General features: G+C 41.3%; 1 protein-coding gene across 2 annotated transcripts in view; it reads right to left on the minus strand.

Moving 5' to 3' along the window:
* Positions 1 to 16,091, minus strand: part of LOC124712792 (5-phosphohydroxy-L-lysine phospho-lyase-like) — a 316,431-nt gene that overhangs the window by 114,255 nt on the left and 186,085 nt on the right. The window lies entirely within an intron of this gene.

Raw genomic sequence — 16,091 nt, forward strand, 5'->3', positions numbered from 1 at the left:
TCATTCACAAACAGCAGTTGAGCGACGTTGCCTGGCGAAACGTTGTTGTGATGCCTCGTGTAATGAGGAGAAATGCATACCATCACGTTTCCGACTTTGATAAAGGTCTGATTGTAGCCTATCGCGATTGCGGTTTATCGTATCGCAACATTGCTGCTCGCGTTGGTCAAGATCCAATGATTGTTAGCAAAATATGGAATCGGTGGGTTCAGGAGGGTAACACGGAACGCCGTGCTGGATCCCAACGGCCTTGTATCACTAGCAGTCGAGATGACAGGCATCTTATCCCCATGGCTGTAACGGATCGTGCAGCCACGTCTCGATGGGGACGTTTGCAAGACAACAAGCATCTGCACGAACAGTTCGACGACGTTTGCAGCAGCATGGACTATCAGCTCGGAGACCATGGCTGCGGTTACCCTTGATGCTGCATCACAGACAGGAGTGCCTGCGATGGTGTGCCGAATGACGGACCTGGGTGCACGAATGGCAAAACGTCATTTTTTCGGATGAATCCAGGTTCTGTTTACAGCATCATGGTGGTCGCATCCGTGTTTGGCGACATCGCGGTGAACGCACATTGGAAGCGTGTATTCGTCATCGCCATACTGGCGTATCACCTGGCGTGATGGTATGGGGTGCCATTGGTTACACGTCTCGGTCACCTCTTGTTCGCATTGACGGCACTTTGAACAGTGGACGTTACATTTCAGATGTGTTACGACCCGTGGCTCTACCCTTCATTCGATCCCTGAGAAACCCTACATTTCAGCAGGATAATGCACGACCGCATGTTGTAGGTCCTGTACGGGCCTTTCTGGATACAGAAAATGTTCGACTGCTGCCCTGGCCAGCACATTTTCCAGATCTCTCACGAATTGAAAACGTTTGGTCAATGGTGGCCGAGCAACTGGCTCGTCACAACACGCCAGTCACTACTCTAAATGAACTATGGTATCGTGTTGAAGCTGAATGGGCAGCTGTACCTGTACACGCCATCCAAGCTCTGTTTGACTCAATGCCCAGACGTATCAAGGCCGTTATTACGGCCAGAAGTGGTTGTTCTGGGTACTGATTTCTCAGGATCTATGCACCCAAATTGCGTGAAAATGTAATCACATGTCAGTTGTAGTATAATATATTTGTCCAATGAATACCCGTTTATCATCTGCATTTCTTCTTGGTGTAGCAATTTTAATGGCCAGTAGTGTATTTCATACCTAAGGGATTTATATTGCTGTATTTCTGTCTCCCCTGGCTCTGGTATTCCCTACTGCAGTATCCGCATCTTTATGCATCTCATCATTCCTCAGCACTTCAGTATCCGACTCCTTGCACAGTTTCTCTCGGACGATTCTCTTAAATTTCAGTCTACTCTGCATCATTATTAAATTGTGACCTGAGTCTGTATCTGCACCCAGGAATGCCTTACAATCCAATATCTGATTTCGAAATCTCTGTCTGACCATGTAATCTAGTTGGAATCTTCCTGTGCCTCTGTGCCTTTTCCTTGTACGCCACCTCCTCTTTCTTGAACAGAGTATTCGCTATTAACATCTAAAATTTATTGCAGAAATCAGTCAATCTTTCTCCTCTCTCATTCCTGCTGCCAAGCCCATATTCTCCTGTAACCCTCCGCTCTGTTCCTTCCCCCATAATTATCAGAATTTAGTCTCATTTCACATACTGAATTACCCTTTCAGTATACACATATACTTGCTCTATCTCTTCATCTTCTGCTTGCGACGTTGGAGTGTTGTCGGTGTTGTTTTGCTGTCATATCTAATGAGAACAAATATGTCACTGAACTGCTCACAGTAGCTCACTCTCTACCCTACGTTGCTATTCGTAACGGACCCTAGTCCCGTTATACGTTTTACAGCTGTTATTGATATAACCCTATATACGTTAGAGCAGAAATCCTTATTTTCTTTTCATTTCACTTCACTGACCCCCACTACATCTAGACTGAGCCCTTCCATTTTGCCGCCCGTTGTGGCCGTGCGGTTAAAGGCGCTTCAGTCTGGAACCGCGTGACCGCTGCGGTCGCAGGTTCGAATCCTGCCTTAGGCATGGATGTGTGTGATGTCCTTAGGTTAGTTAGGTTTAATTAGTTCTAGGCGACTGATGACCTTAGAAGTTAAGTCGCATAGTGCTCAGAGCCATTTGAACCATTTTTTTTTGAACCCTTCCATTTTCCTTTTCAGATTTTCTAGCTTTCCCACTGCGATTAAATTTCTGACTTTCCACTCCCCGACTTATAAAATGTTACGCCTTCGCCTGTTATTCCAGTTTTTTCTCGAGGTCGCCTCTCCCTTGGTAGTCCCCTATTGGAGATCCGAATGGGGGACTAATCCGGGAACTTTAGCCAAATGGAGAGATCATTATGACACATTTTCAATTGCAGATTGCATGTCCTGTGGATACAACTTATGTGACCTTAAAACAGTGATTTCCATTGATTTCTGTCGTTGATCATTGCTGAGTCTTCCGCCTATTAGGGACAGTTCCCCATCCTATGGTCAAGTGAGTTCCTGAACCTCTTTTGGCAGAACGAGGGCGACATCTTATTAAGCGGTGACTGGGTTCGAACTCAGGATGTTTTGATTACTGGTCAAAAACACTACCCCTACATCAACGGTCCTCTCATAATCATTTATCAAACTATTTTTTCAAGAGCCTTCATGTGTTATGGCAGTTATTTTTCCAGTTGGGTTTCAGCTGTGGGAAAAGTCAGACGGGATACTATCGCGTTTTCAGGAAGAGCTATGACAACATATGAACCTTATTGAAGGCAAATAGTCAGCAGAAGTTGGCATAAAACCAATTTTGGCACTGGATGCGTCAACTGTGTGTACGCAAAACAGAAATCGGTTTCCTTTTTTTCAAAAGTCCGGATGTTTCCAGGAACGCATAAACTGCAGAGCTTAGACATTTAAGATCTGTAACGTGTACCTTCTGCTTCATATCCTTATCACTACCAACACAAAAAAATGTGGAACATTCGGTTCCATTTATTGTGCAGTAAGGATGATAGTATGCTTCTTCAGAGGTCGAAGTACCAGCAGTACCTCCTGGAATCTGGAGGTGTAAACTTTATGTTCATTACAAAATTGTTGCATGTTTCTAGCAATGACTATTTATGATACCATTAAACCGCAGATTTAGTGTTTCAGAGCACGACGGGAAAAAGTTAGTTCATTTCTGTTTCTCCACTTTGACGAGTACATCTCCAAGTACAAAAAAATGGTTCAAATGGCTCTGAGCACTATGGAACTTAACTTCTGACGTCACCAGTCCCCTAGAACTTAGAACTAATTAAACCTAACTAACCTAAGGACATCACACACACTCATGCCCGAGGTAGGATTCGAACCTGCGACCGTAGCGGTCGCGCGGTTCCAGACTGTAGCGCCTAGAACCGCTCTGCCAACCCGGCCGGCTCTCCAAGTACATCTCGTTCATTAAACAACCTCAGCTAGTTTGTTGCCCATGCTCCGCTAGGCGACCTCTTGCTACAGAGTCGATCTGCACTCACTAAACAGCAACAGACGCCTTGAATATGGGCAATTGACTAAGCTGCTTCCCATCTCCGTGCTCACGGACGCAATATCGAGCACCTTCGAAACTTTTCGTGCAGAGAGAACAACTTTATTGATCACGGACTACCAACTTCTGAAATACACAGCACAACTTCACCCCCTGCACCCCACAAAGACTGCCAGCCAACACTCTATTTTACGAGCTCCAAAAGTGCCCCACAATATCATCTCAACACGCAGGCCTTTCGGCCAATCAGCGTCAAGAGTAGAATGTAGCCACTTCAGTATTGGCTGTTTCCTGCTAATGCACGGAACACTTGCTACAAGGTGTTGCTACCTGCCTACGCTTTCAGGGGTTGTAAGTAGGCTCTTTAGGTTTTTATGCTGGTAACGCCACGTAGCGCTCTGAATGAAAATCACTGGCTGTGCTGTGTGAAGTCTGTGGCTGGTTTGCATTGTTGGAATTTGCTATTGTAGTGTTGGGCAGTTGGCTGTTAACAGCGCGTAGCGTTGGGCAGTTGAAGGTGAGCCGCCAGCAATGGTGGATGTGGGGAGAGAGATGGCGGAGTTTTGAGAGCGGATGATCTGGACGTGTGTCCATCAGAGACAATAAATTTGTAAGACTGGATGTCATGAACTGATGTATATATTATGACTTTTGAACACTATTAAGGTAAATACATTGTTTCTTCTTTATCAAAATCTTTCATTTGCTAACTATGCCTATCAGTAGTTAGTGACCTCAGTAGTTAGAATCTTTTATTTAGCTGGCAGTATTGGCGCTCGATGTATTGCAGCAGTTCGAGTAATGAAGATTTTTGTGAGGTAAGTGATTCATGAAAGGTGTTGGTTATTATTAGTCAGGGCCATTCTTTTGTAGGGATTATTAAAAGTCAGATTGCGTTGCGCTAAAAGTATTGTGTGTCAGTTTAGTGATGATCAGAATAAGTAATGAGAGAAATGTCTGAGTACGTTCAGTTTTGCTCAGCTGTTTGAAAATCAAATAACGTAAGGGGTTTACCAGCACAGTAATTCACTAATTTTTCTAAGGGGACGTTTCATAGGGTTTGTTTCCCAACGGGTATTATTGGGAACACCAGTCAGCCTGTGGAAATCTCTCGCCTTTGAAAATAGCAGGGTCGGCTCCGACCACCACACATTTAGCCGGATTAAGGGAACAGGGGACCATTATCTCCAGGCTAGAAAGTAGCCCCCATACCCCAGAAGTCGGAAAGGGTTTGACATGGTGTCTCATCGCTGACTGTTGACGAAGGTCCGAGCTTACGGTTTAGGTTCCCAGCTAAGTGAGTAGCTCGAAGGATTTTCAAGTAATAAAACTTAGTTCGTAGTCCTCGACAGTGGATATTCGGCAGAGACAAGGGTTTCGTTGGGAGCACCACATGTAAGTTCGATAGGACCGCTTTTATTCTGTATACAGGGTGAATCACCTAAAACTTGAACTGCAAAGACTGCAGTAATGGAAAGTGCTACTGATGTGTGGTGTTCACAGATTAATTGGTAATCAGGGGCTGGCATTGTTAGCCAATCAACAGACTGCAATAATACTTAGAAAGTCTACTTTTTGTGCAAACACACACCTTTTTAAATGGAACAATATCTATTGAAATTAATAGACTAGAAGCAGGATAAATTAGAATGTCAGTGGTATTTGTTGCAGGATGCTAGTGCGAGTCGTTTATGAGATATTGTATTTTGAAAAGTTTCCACATCGACACTTGTTTCTCCCATTCAACCTACGTAGTTGCTAGGTACGTTGTTGCTATGTTTACTTACAGTGCGCTTGTGTTTTTCTTGAGTGCATTGCGACTTGCTAGTCAGTTAGTGTGTGACAGTCCAAGCAGTAGGTTGTGATTGCACGATGGGGTTTACCAATGCAAAAAAAGGCGATGTGCTCATGGATAGTGCAGCAAGAATACCGTTCGTTCTTGTATGGGTATGCGGCAAGATATCCCAATGGACATGAATCATACCGACAATTATTTATCAACCTCTTCAACCACTTACGGGAAAGTGGTATTGTAACACGTAGACAATGTAGTAGAAGGAAACAAGTGACGACAGAAGGGGGAAAATTAATGTTCTTGCTGTTGTTGCAACTGATTCACACGTCAGCTCCCCCGCTCGAGTCAGGCAAGTGTCCCACACTTTCTCCATCGACGTACGTTCAGTCCCTATCACATCTGTCTCCATCGAGAGCGGTATGGAACCGATTATGGGAATCGTGTTAACTTCTGTACATGGGCATTAAGACAGTATGCTCCAGATATATCATGTATCTTGTTTACTGATGAAGCCGCATTTATCAGTCACGCCCACGTAAACCGCCGAAACATGCTTTACTGATCTGTTGACAATCCCAGTTGGCTTCGTGAGGTGGAACGTCAGCGCCCATGGAGTGTAAACGTGTCGTGCGGGATAGTGAACCATCAGTTCATAGGCCTGTTTTTCACAGACGGAACACTGAACGCACGTAAGTATCGCAGCCTCCCAACAGACCATCTCCCACGGATGATACAAGACGTTCCTCCGCACACTAGGAGAAACCTGTCGTACCAAGATGAAGGCTGTTCAGCCCACAGTGCACGAAGTACTACAGCACATCTTCACGAATTGTTTCCAAATCGTTGGACTGGACGCAGAGGACCTGTGCCTTGGCCGGCCCGTTCCCCAGATTTGACGCCTGTGGATTTTGTTCTGGGGGGAACTCTAGAAGTCGCTGTATATGAGGAAATACCAACTACACCAGATGATATGCAACGATGTATTACTGTAGCCTGCTCGGAAATCTCCGCTGAAATGATAGCACGTGGTCAGCAGTCGTTCCATATCAGACTGGAAGCGTGTTTTCCCAGTTCTGGTGGTCACTTTGAACGCAACCTGTGATGGTTAACTGTCTTGTTAGTGACGAAGGTCCACATAACTAGTGTATGCACTTTTGTTGTTCTTTAGTGTGTGCTACCACAGGTATTGTGCAAGTGTCGGTGTGGGAACTTTGCAAAACACGATATCTCGTAAATGATTTGCACTAGAGTGGCCGTGCATTGTCAAATGGTTCAAATGGCTCTGAGCACTATGGGACTCAACTGCTGTGGTCATAAGTCTCCTAGAACTTAGAACTACTTAAACCTAACTAACTTAACTGCCTGAGGCAGGATTCGAACCTGGCACTCCGGCCGGCCCGTGCATTGTCGCGCAACAGCAAAACATCCTGCTTTTGCCGATGTGGTCGAACACGGTTCAGTCGAGCTTGAAGTTTCTTCAGTTGTCGTAACATATGCATCAGAATTTATGGTGGTTCCACTTGGCATGATGTCCACAAGCAAGAGTCCTTCAGAATCGAAAAACACTGTAGCCATAACTTTTCCAGCAGAAGGTGTGGTTTTGAATTTTTTTTCTTGGGTGAACTTTCATGATGCCACTCCATTGATTGCCTCTTCGTCTCTGGTGAAAAATGATGGAGCCATGTTTCATCGCCTGTCACAACTCTTCCAAGAAATTCATCTCCACCTTTCTCGTACTGTTCGAAAAGTTCGCTGCATACCGTTTTTCTTGTTTCTTTGTGAGCCACTGTAAACATCCTTGGAACCCACCTGGCACTAACCTTTTTTAACGGAAACACTTGCAGTATTCTGCAAACACTTCCTTCCCCTATCCTAACGTAGCGTGACAATTCGTTCACTGTGATGCGTCTGTTAGCAGTCACCAGTTCGTTAACTCTCTGCACATTGTCTGGAGTGTGTGCAGTACGAGGCCTGCCGCTGCCAGGACAATCCTCAATATTGCCGTGCCCGCTTTCATCACGTAACCTGCTTGCCCACCGACTAACTGTACTGCGATCGACAGCAGCATCTCCATACACCCTTTTCAACCTCTTGTGGATGTTTCCCACTGTCTCGTTTTCACAGCACAGGAATTCTATGACAGCACGTTGCTTCTAACGAACGTCAAGTGTAGCAGCCATCTTGAAGACATGCTGTGACTGCGCCACTCACAGGAACAGGTTGAACTAAGTTTGAAAACAAGCGAGAAGGATGTATCTACACACTGTAAAACTTTCACACATGCAGAATGAAAACTGTATTTTTACAAAAATAGTGTGCATTTCTTTTGGAGTGACCCTCGTAATTTACCCTAATTCTTGCCTGTTAATGTCAATAGGCATTGTTCCTTTTAAAAAGTGTGTGTTTGCTCAAAAATACACGTTCTAAATGTTGTTACTATCTGTTGACTGGCTAATAATATGAGCCCCTGACTACCAATCCTGTGTGTGAAAACCACAAGTCAGTAGCACTTTTCATTTCCGCAATATTTTCGGTGCAAGCTAAAGGTGATGCACCATGAATACGTAAATATTCTGATGGACGGCGTGAGCAACAAGTTTACGGTTGTCCGCTGATGACGCTGTGATGAGTGGGAAGGTGCCGTCGTTGAGTGACTGAAGGAGTATACAAGATGACTTACAAGAAACATTACCAAGTATCAATAAACGATCTTGGTGAAACTTGGCGGACGTGCAAAGGGGCAAAATAGTTCAATATTTATTTTTTTTGTTCGTGCCCAATTTCATTTCTAAGGGGTACAACACATCCAAAAGGTAATGGGAATGTCTTCGAAAAGGATCATACGCAAAAAGTATGTTTCATATAAAAAGTGATATTAATTAATGTTCTTTTGTAATAATCTGAAACTTCGCAAAATATCTCACCACCATTAATTACTTTTGACAAATGAAAACTTTTGTTACATATAAATTAAAGAAGTCTCTGTAAATCCATCTTTATACAGATGGTTGTGGGACCTAGGCTGCTTAGTATAAAATTTCGAATCAAAACACCTTCAGTCGTCCAAATTTCAAGTTTATATTTATATTTATTTATATTTTATTACGCCATCTTCAGGCCCCTGACCGACGTGTAGGAAGAATCTCACCTCTGCTCCAGTCGATGACTGGTATCCATAGATTTTTGACACAGCGATCCCTTAGATCATCACTTGCCACATACATTCCTGTGTAATAAAGCTGGTTTCTGAAATACCATTTTTGGAAAATAAGCTGTTTGCAATGTACTGTCTAAGTATTTTCAACATATCTGGTTAAAATATCATTCGTTACTGTTCTAATTATTTATTTTACTCCCATTTGTTGTATGTTATAAATTCTTATTTTACGTTTTACATTCAAAGATTTTTGTTTTTTAGCCTACCGTTTCAAATACTAGTAGTTTGTTAATAGAAAATAATAAGTAACTCATTATTGTGATAGAAAATTATTACAATAATGATAATCTGTAAAGAAAAGCTTGAAACATACTTTTTTCGCTCCATGTATATAAAATGAACGAAATTTCCTCACGTAATATACACGACTGAGTAAATGTAAAACAAATACAGCAGGATTTCATATTGTCATTCTAATTTGTATCAGGCGTATTTCAGCCTTGGCGAAGAGTATCGCTTTTGTACTAATGAATGCAGCTTGATCTTATTGTTTCTGAGGTGGAGGTTGACATCATAATCATTCAACAGAATTAGATCTGAAAGTCTTCTAACGAAGTTCTTCCAACATCGAAAAGTGTATACGTCCCATGGCCGTACCTGTGTTGTCGAGCTCTTTGGGATCGCAGATAAACAAGTTCCTTGTCCTCAGGTACGATGTTCTAAACGGTTCTTTCACACTGACCACCGCAAGAATCTAACAATAACACAAATATCTCTCCCTCACTGCGAAAGAAAATATCTTTCAACCACCTTTTGATTTGGTTTGTTTACCGGAATTAGAAGCTGTCACAAGAATATTTGGACCTTCAAAAAGAGTTTCTCGAATTCTCGGTCCAAACTCATCCGTAGTTTCTTTTAAATCTATGAAAACGAGGGCAGCCAGAACGAAGAAAACGGTTTTGAATGTCATTCCCCAGGACAAGAAACATCTGGAGATCCCAAAAGGGCTCGATGGCACAGGCACAGCCGTGGAACATATACGGCTTTCGTCGCTGGGAGAACTTTGTGAGAAGACTTTCAGATGTAGTTCTGTTGAATGATTGTATTGTCAATTTCCACATGAGAAGCAATGCAATCAAGCTGCAGGAACCAGTACCAAATCAGTTCGCTTCGCCCAGGTTTACCAAAGCATTGAAGTATACCTGATACAAATCAGGATATTTAGAGCATCACTCGTGATAGTCAGAGTTAATGTTTTATATTATCTTCTACGTCGTGCATGTTACGTGAAGAAATTTCGTTCATTTTATGTGCATCGTGTAAGGAAACGTTAAGTTTTAAGCATTTCCTTACAGATAATCATTATTGTAATTATTTTCTATCATAAAAATGAGTTACTTATTATTTAAAATTAGCAAAATATACGTATGGGAAAAGGTAAACTAAACTCATGAATGTAAAACGTAAAATAACGATTTAAAATATAAAACAAATATGAGTAAATAATTAGAACAGTATTGAATGTTTGGATATTTTTCTTAGGTAAGTTGAAAACAATCCGACAGTACAATGCGTACAGCTTATTTTCTAAAAACGGTATTACAGAAATCAACTTTGGCTCATGATGCGAATATACAACCTCTCTCATCCAGCTGTCAACCTCACCTGCCTGTGGTGCGCCCTGCCAAGCTCTGGCGACTGAGTATGGGCGGTATAACCATAACTTCTGGTACAGAGGAAATGCTGTGCGGTACTCACTTTTATTAGTTACCAGCTGTGACTGGTAAAACTCAAGAGTTGACAGTCCCATCACCAGTCTCACCTGCAGTGGCTCAGTACCCCATTCAGGGACTCAATAAATGTATTTGCAGTACTCTGTCTACCCTCAGAAATACGACGCATTACCGGATACGACACGGACAAGAAATAGGAACAAGAGGAAATTCTTTAATGCAGCTTGGAAAGTGGAATGATAGGAGAATTGTTCTGAAGGAAGACGGATTAGCTAAACATTTGAAAGAAAAGAAAATAGATTTGGCAACAATTACAGAAAGAAAGAAGAAAAGATCTGCAACTAAATTGTAGACGATTTTATTATGATCTACAGTGGAGTAAAGCAGGAACAAAGAGCAAGTAAAGGTGATGCCATCTACAGTATAGAAAATGGGAAGATAAAATACTGGACAATTAATATGTAAATGAACGCATAGTGCCAGTAGGAATTAAATGCCGAAGAGGAATCCTAAGAGTAATAGCGACTTATACTACAGAAAAAGGAAAGATTGACGCGTCACTGGAACGTTTTATTAGCAATATAGAGAATGATTTACATGGCAGACAAACTATCGCTTATAAAGTGATGACAACACTCCACAGACAAGAAAATGATCGTATACGTGTTCAATAATGCACGAGAGATTAAATGGATCGCTCTAAAATGCTGATTTGTGTGAGGCATATTTCAGTACGTTGGTAAGCTTTGACGAAGAGAATTGACTATGTCTAGTTACAAATGATCCGAAACAGATACAATAAAAAAACAGATTTTACTTATGGAATATCTTAATGCTAGAACTGGAAATATACCAATTGCAAAAATAGTAGGCACATTTGGAGAAATCGTATGTAATGAAAACGGAAAAATACTCAGAGATTTTACAACATTTAATCATTTAAAAATTACCAACAGTTTCCATAGCAAGAAAGACACACAGATTTACGTCGTCAGCAAGAGGATATAGACCTTTTCTTTTTTTTTCTATACGTTGTTATCCTACTTGTACCTTTTTATGTTAATGTTCTTATAGTTCTATTAAAATTGTAATGTCTAAGTGACTAGTAAATTCAATTATAAAGTTCTGAAGAAGAAAAGGGAATACAGGGAACTTAGAGGAGTGAGGACTTCGACGCCAGAGATGGAAAAAGCAGTTAAAGAAAAATAAGAAGCTTTCAAGACCTACATAAATAATGCCGCTAATGTAAAGGATAATGAATATAAAGAGAAGAGAAGAGAAGTAACGCGACATACGTAACCCGGAAAGCGCACGCAGAATCATGGGAATGTTTTATTAGCAATGTAGAGCATGATTTACATGACAGACAAACTATCGCTTATAAAGTGATGAAAACACTCAACAGACAAGAAAATGATCGTATACGTGTTTAATAATAAATGGATCGCTCATTATAAAAATTATGATATTATGATACTTTAACTCATACATTACCTGAATTAAATGACACAAAGGTCTGAACGGTATTGAAACGAAAGAATTGACAGAAGCTCTAAAAGTTTTTTAAGAAATAGAAAAACCACTGGATTAGACGGTATTAATATGGAACTGTGGAGATATGTAGGGTTATTCCTGCAGCTACGACTTCTTCACATATTTAATCAATGTTGGATAAATAATAAGGCAGAAAGTAATATCTATCTTTAAAAAGGCGATAAAAATAAACATAATAACTATCGAGGTATACGCCTCCTGGATTTTGTATGGCAAAATGCTGAATGCAGAACTTAAAAATATCGTGGGAAAGTTAATATTTGAAGAACAGTCAGGTTTTAGAAATGGCCGATCAACCATTGTCAATGGTTTTGCGACAAGTTTTAGAAAAGAGACGAGAGTGCAATAGGGAAACCCATCTCGCTTTTGTGGATTTTGAGAAAGCTTTCGATAATATGAATAGAGTAATACTATGGATTATCATGGCTCAACGAGGTTATCCATCTCACCTCATAAATGCTGTTAAGAAACCTATACACAAACGGCGAAAAAGTTATCAACAAATGAAAGAGGTTGAACATACATGGAGTTCATTCAGATCGTGACACTAGACTATATATAATTTTATATGCAGATGACCTAACTCTGATTACAGAGAATTAAGATGACCTTCATATGGCCTTTATAACTTGAAGCAGATAGCCTCAGATTACAACCTAACATTGTTTGTAAACAAAACGTAAGTGATAGCGTTTCAGGGCAGACAACCAGTGATGATAATAAAATCTTGGAGCAAGTAAAACATTTTAAATGTCTAGGATGCGACATCACTTACGAATATAACCATGACTTGGACTAAAAATTATATAAGTTTACTTCCATACGTGGAACCATCGTAAAAAGTTTGCAGAATAAAGCCAGGGAAGAAATCCTAAAACAATAGCAGTACCAACCCTTACTTAAGGAAGTGAAGCATAGACAACAACAAGACACCAAGAAATTAGTATAAAGGCTCGAAAATGATATTTCTAAAAACAGTGGAAGGATGTGCAAGGGAAGATCGAAAAAGAAATAAAGATATGAGGAAAGATGTAGGAATACATAAGTTAAATGAGAAAGTAAAGGAAAATAGGAGAAAATGGAAGGAACATGTAAATTGCGTCGGTGGAGAAGGATCCCCAGTAAACTATCTGTATTTTAAATGCACTGGAAGAAGAAACGTAGGAAGACAATGTAAGAGATCGGTACCGTAAGAAGCAACTTGCCTAATACTTGAAGTGAAGAAGAAGAGGAAGAAGCTTTATTACACAGGGACGTATGCTGCTTGAAGCCTTCTTTAATTTATGTTGTAACAAAAGTTTCAATTGTCAAAATTTTGCAAAATTTCAAATTATTACGAAAGTTTATTACACAGTTTTCAAGAACATTAATTACATGTTATTATTATTATCCGATAAACATGTTTAATGTATCATCGTTTCGAAGATATTTCCACTAAATCTAAAATGCCAATTACCTCTCGGGATGTGCTTTATCCCTCAAAAGTGAAACTCGGAGGAAAAAAAACAATAATAAAAAATAAACGTATGCACTATTGTGCCCCCTCTACACACGCGGTAAGTTTCATCAAGATCGAGTGTTTGAGATCCTCAAAAGGTCGGGTTAAAGGAAGAAATCGGATCAATTCAGTGGTGTGTTTCTAGATTTGTGGTTTGTGAATTCAAATGGTAATCTCGGGTGGGAACACAACGATCTTTTTGCAAGACACTATTGCGAAAATTTAGAGAATTAGCATTTGGGGCCTACTGCAGAACGATTGTACGGCCCCCAAAGTATATTTCGCGTAAAGACCGTGAAGATTAGCTGTGTGAAACTGGGGCTCGTAAAGAAACTCTTAGACATTCATTTTTTCCTCGCTCTATTTGCGAGTGGAACAGGGAAGGAAATGAGTAGCAGTGGAACGTGGCACCCTCCGCTATGCACCGTACGATGACATGCGGAATAGGTAGGTAGATGTAGATGTAGAAATGGAACTGGCCTTGCCATTCATAATAGCAACCAGCACAGGCCCCTGGATAACGAAATGATACGTTACAAGCGCTTTTCTTGAAATCTCTGCTGATATTGACGTTCACGCATTTACTAAACGGAACAATCATAAAACGTATTGCTTGTCTTTGGATCTACTTTATCTCTTCTATTTATCCTTTCTGACAAGCGCCCTTCACTGACTAGGAACGCTCAACAATCGAGCGAGCAAGGTTTTATAAGCTGCCGGCATCTCCTTTGTAGTTGAATTACAGCAAATATCAGTAGGGTATCTGCCACCCCTACAACTAGGTTTTGTGACTGTTTTAGTTCAGTTCGCTTGGGGCACATACTGTCATATACAGGGGTTGGCTAAGTTTTGGGAACACCTCAATGAATGCGAGCTTGAACATGAAATACGCAGATGCTAAGCAACCCTGCGTGTTGCGCTGTTGTGTCTGACTATGAACAGCATCAGCGCAACGCAAGGGCACGCATACGCTAGTTTTTTGATGGGGGAGGGGGAGGGAGGTATACCTGAGGGTATGGACTATATTTAATATTTCGGAAGACTATTGGGAATTTTAAGTAGCCATAAAAAAGTTCTAATTCCGACCCTTTTAAATAGCCGCTTATTACCGACTTTTAAATCCTTTTCTTGAAAGAAAAACACCTGAGAATGCTGTATTTTCTTTCCTCCGAGAGCTATGGAGCTATGATTTGGAGGGGGTGGGGGGGGGGGGAGGGGGAGGCGGCCCTCTTGCCCGCGGGTGTGGGCGCCCTTAGCACAATGTCCTCAGTATGTTGCGACTGTCAGTCATGGTCAGAACAGTGTTCTGTGCAGTTGTGTGTTACACAAGAACTAAGTCAGTTCGAAGGTGGACAAATTGTTGGTGCTCTCGCAGTGGGTGCATCCGTAACCGAGAGAGCCAAAGTGTTTGGCGTTTCAAGACATACCGTAACAAAGATTTATATCGGATACAGGGAAAGGGAAAAAAAGTATGTGTTGAGTGATAGTGACAACAGTCATTGAAGAGGACTGCGACGAAAAATAAGACGACGACAATTGCAGAAGGCACTTCAAAAATGAATGTCGCACTCGTAAATCCTGTCAGCGCGAAAACAACACGAAGGAAGCTCCGGAAGCAGGGAATTGTGGGGCGAGCTGGAATTCTAAAACAACTAATCTACATCTACATCTACATCCATAATCCGCTAGCCACCTGACGGTGTGTGGCGGAGGGTACCTTGAGTACCTCTATCGGTTCTCTCTTCTATTCCAGTCTCGTATTGTTCGTGGAAAGAAAGATTGTCGGTATGCCTCTGTGTGGGCCCTAATCTGTCTGATTTTATCCTCATGGTCTCTTCGCGAGATATAAGTAGGAGGGATATACTGCTTGACTCCTCGGTGAAGGTATGTTCTCGAAACTTTAACAAAAGCCCGTACCGAGCTACTGAGCGTCTCTCCTGCAGAGTCTTCCACTGGAGTTTATCTACCATCTCCGTAACGCTTTCGCGATTACTAAATGATCCTGTAACGAAGCGCGCTGCTCTCTGTTGGATCTTCTCTATCTCTTCTATCAACCCTATCTGGCACGGATCCCACAGCGGTGAGCAATATTCAAGCAGTGGGCGAACAAGTTTACTGTAACCTACTTCCTTTGTTTTTGGATTGCATTTCCTTACGATTCTTCTAATGAATTTCAGTCTGGCATCTGCTTTACTGACGATCAACTTTATATGATCATTCCATTTTAAATCACTCCTAATGTCTACTCCCAGATAATTTATGGAATTAACTGCTTCCAGTTGCTGACCTGCTATGTTGTAGCTAAATGATAAAGGATCTTTCTTTCTACGTATTCCCAGTACATTACACTTGTCTACATTGAGATTCAATTGCCATTCCCTGCACCATGCGTCAATTCGTTGCAGATGCTACTGCATTTCAGTACAGTTTTCAATAGTTACAACCTCTGGATATACTACAGCATCATCCGCAAAAAGCCTCATTGAGCTTCCGATGTGAGCCACAAGGTCATTTATACATATTGTGAATAGTAACTGTCCTACGACACTCCCCTGCGGCACACCTCAAATCACTCTTACTTCGGAAGACATCTCTCCATTGAGAATGACATGCAGCGTTCTGTTGTCTAGGAACTCTTCAATCCAATCACACAATTGGTCTGATAGTCCATATGTTTTTACTTTGTTCATTAAACGACTGTGGGGAACTGTATCAGTGATGCAAAACCAGTAACAAGAAAACTTGATGCCAAAGCCATAAAACTTAGACTATGGGGCAATATCAGAAACGCATTTGACCGGATGA

The sequence above is a fragment of the Schistocerca piceifrons genome, chromosome 1 (assembly GCF_021461385.2).
Source record: "Schistocerca piceifrons isolate TAMUIC-IGC-003096 chromosome 1, iqSchPice1.1, whole genome shotgun sequence".
Taxonomy (NCBI): domain Eukaryota; kingdom Metazoa; phylum Arthropoda; class Insecta; order Orthoptera; family Acrididae; genus Schistocerca; species Schistocerca piceifrons.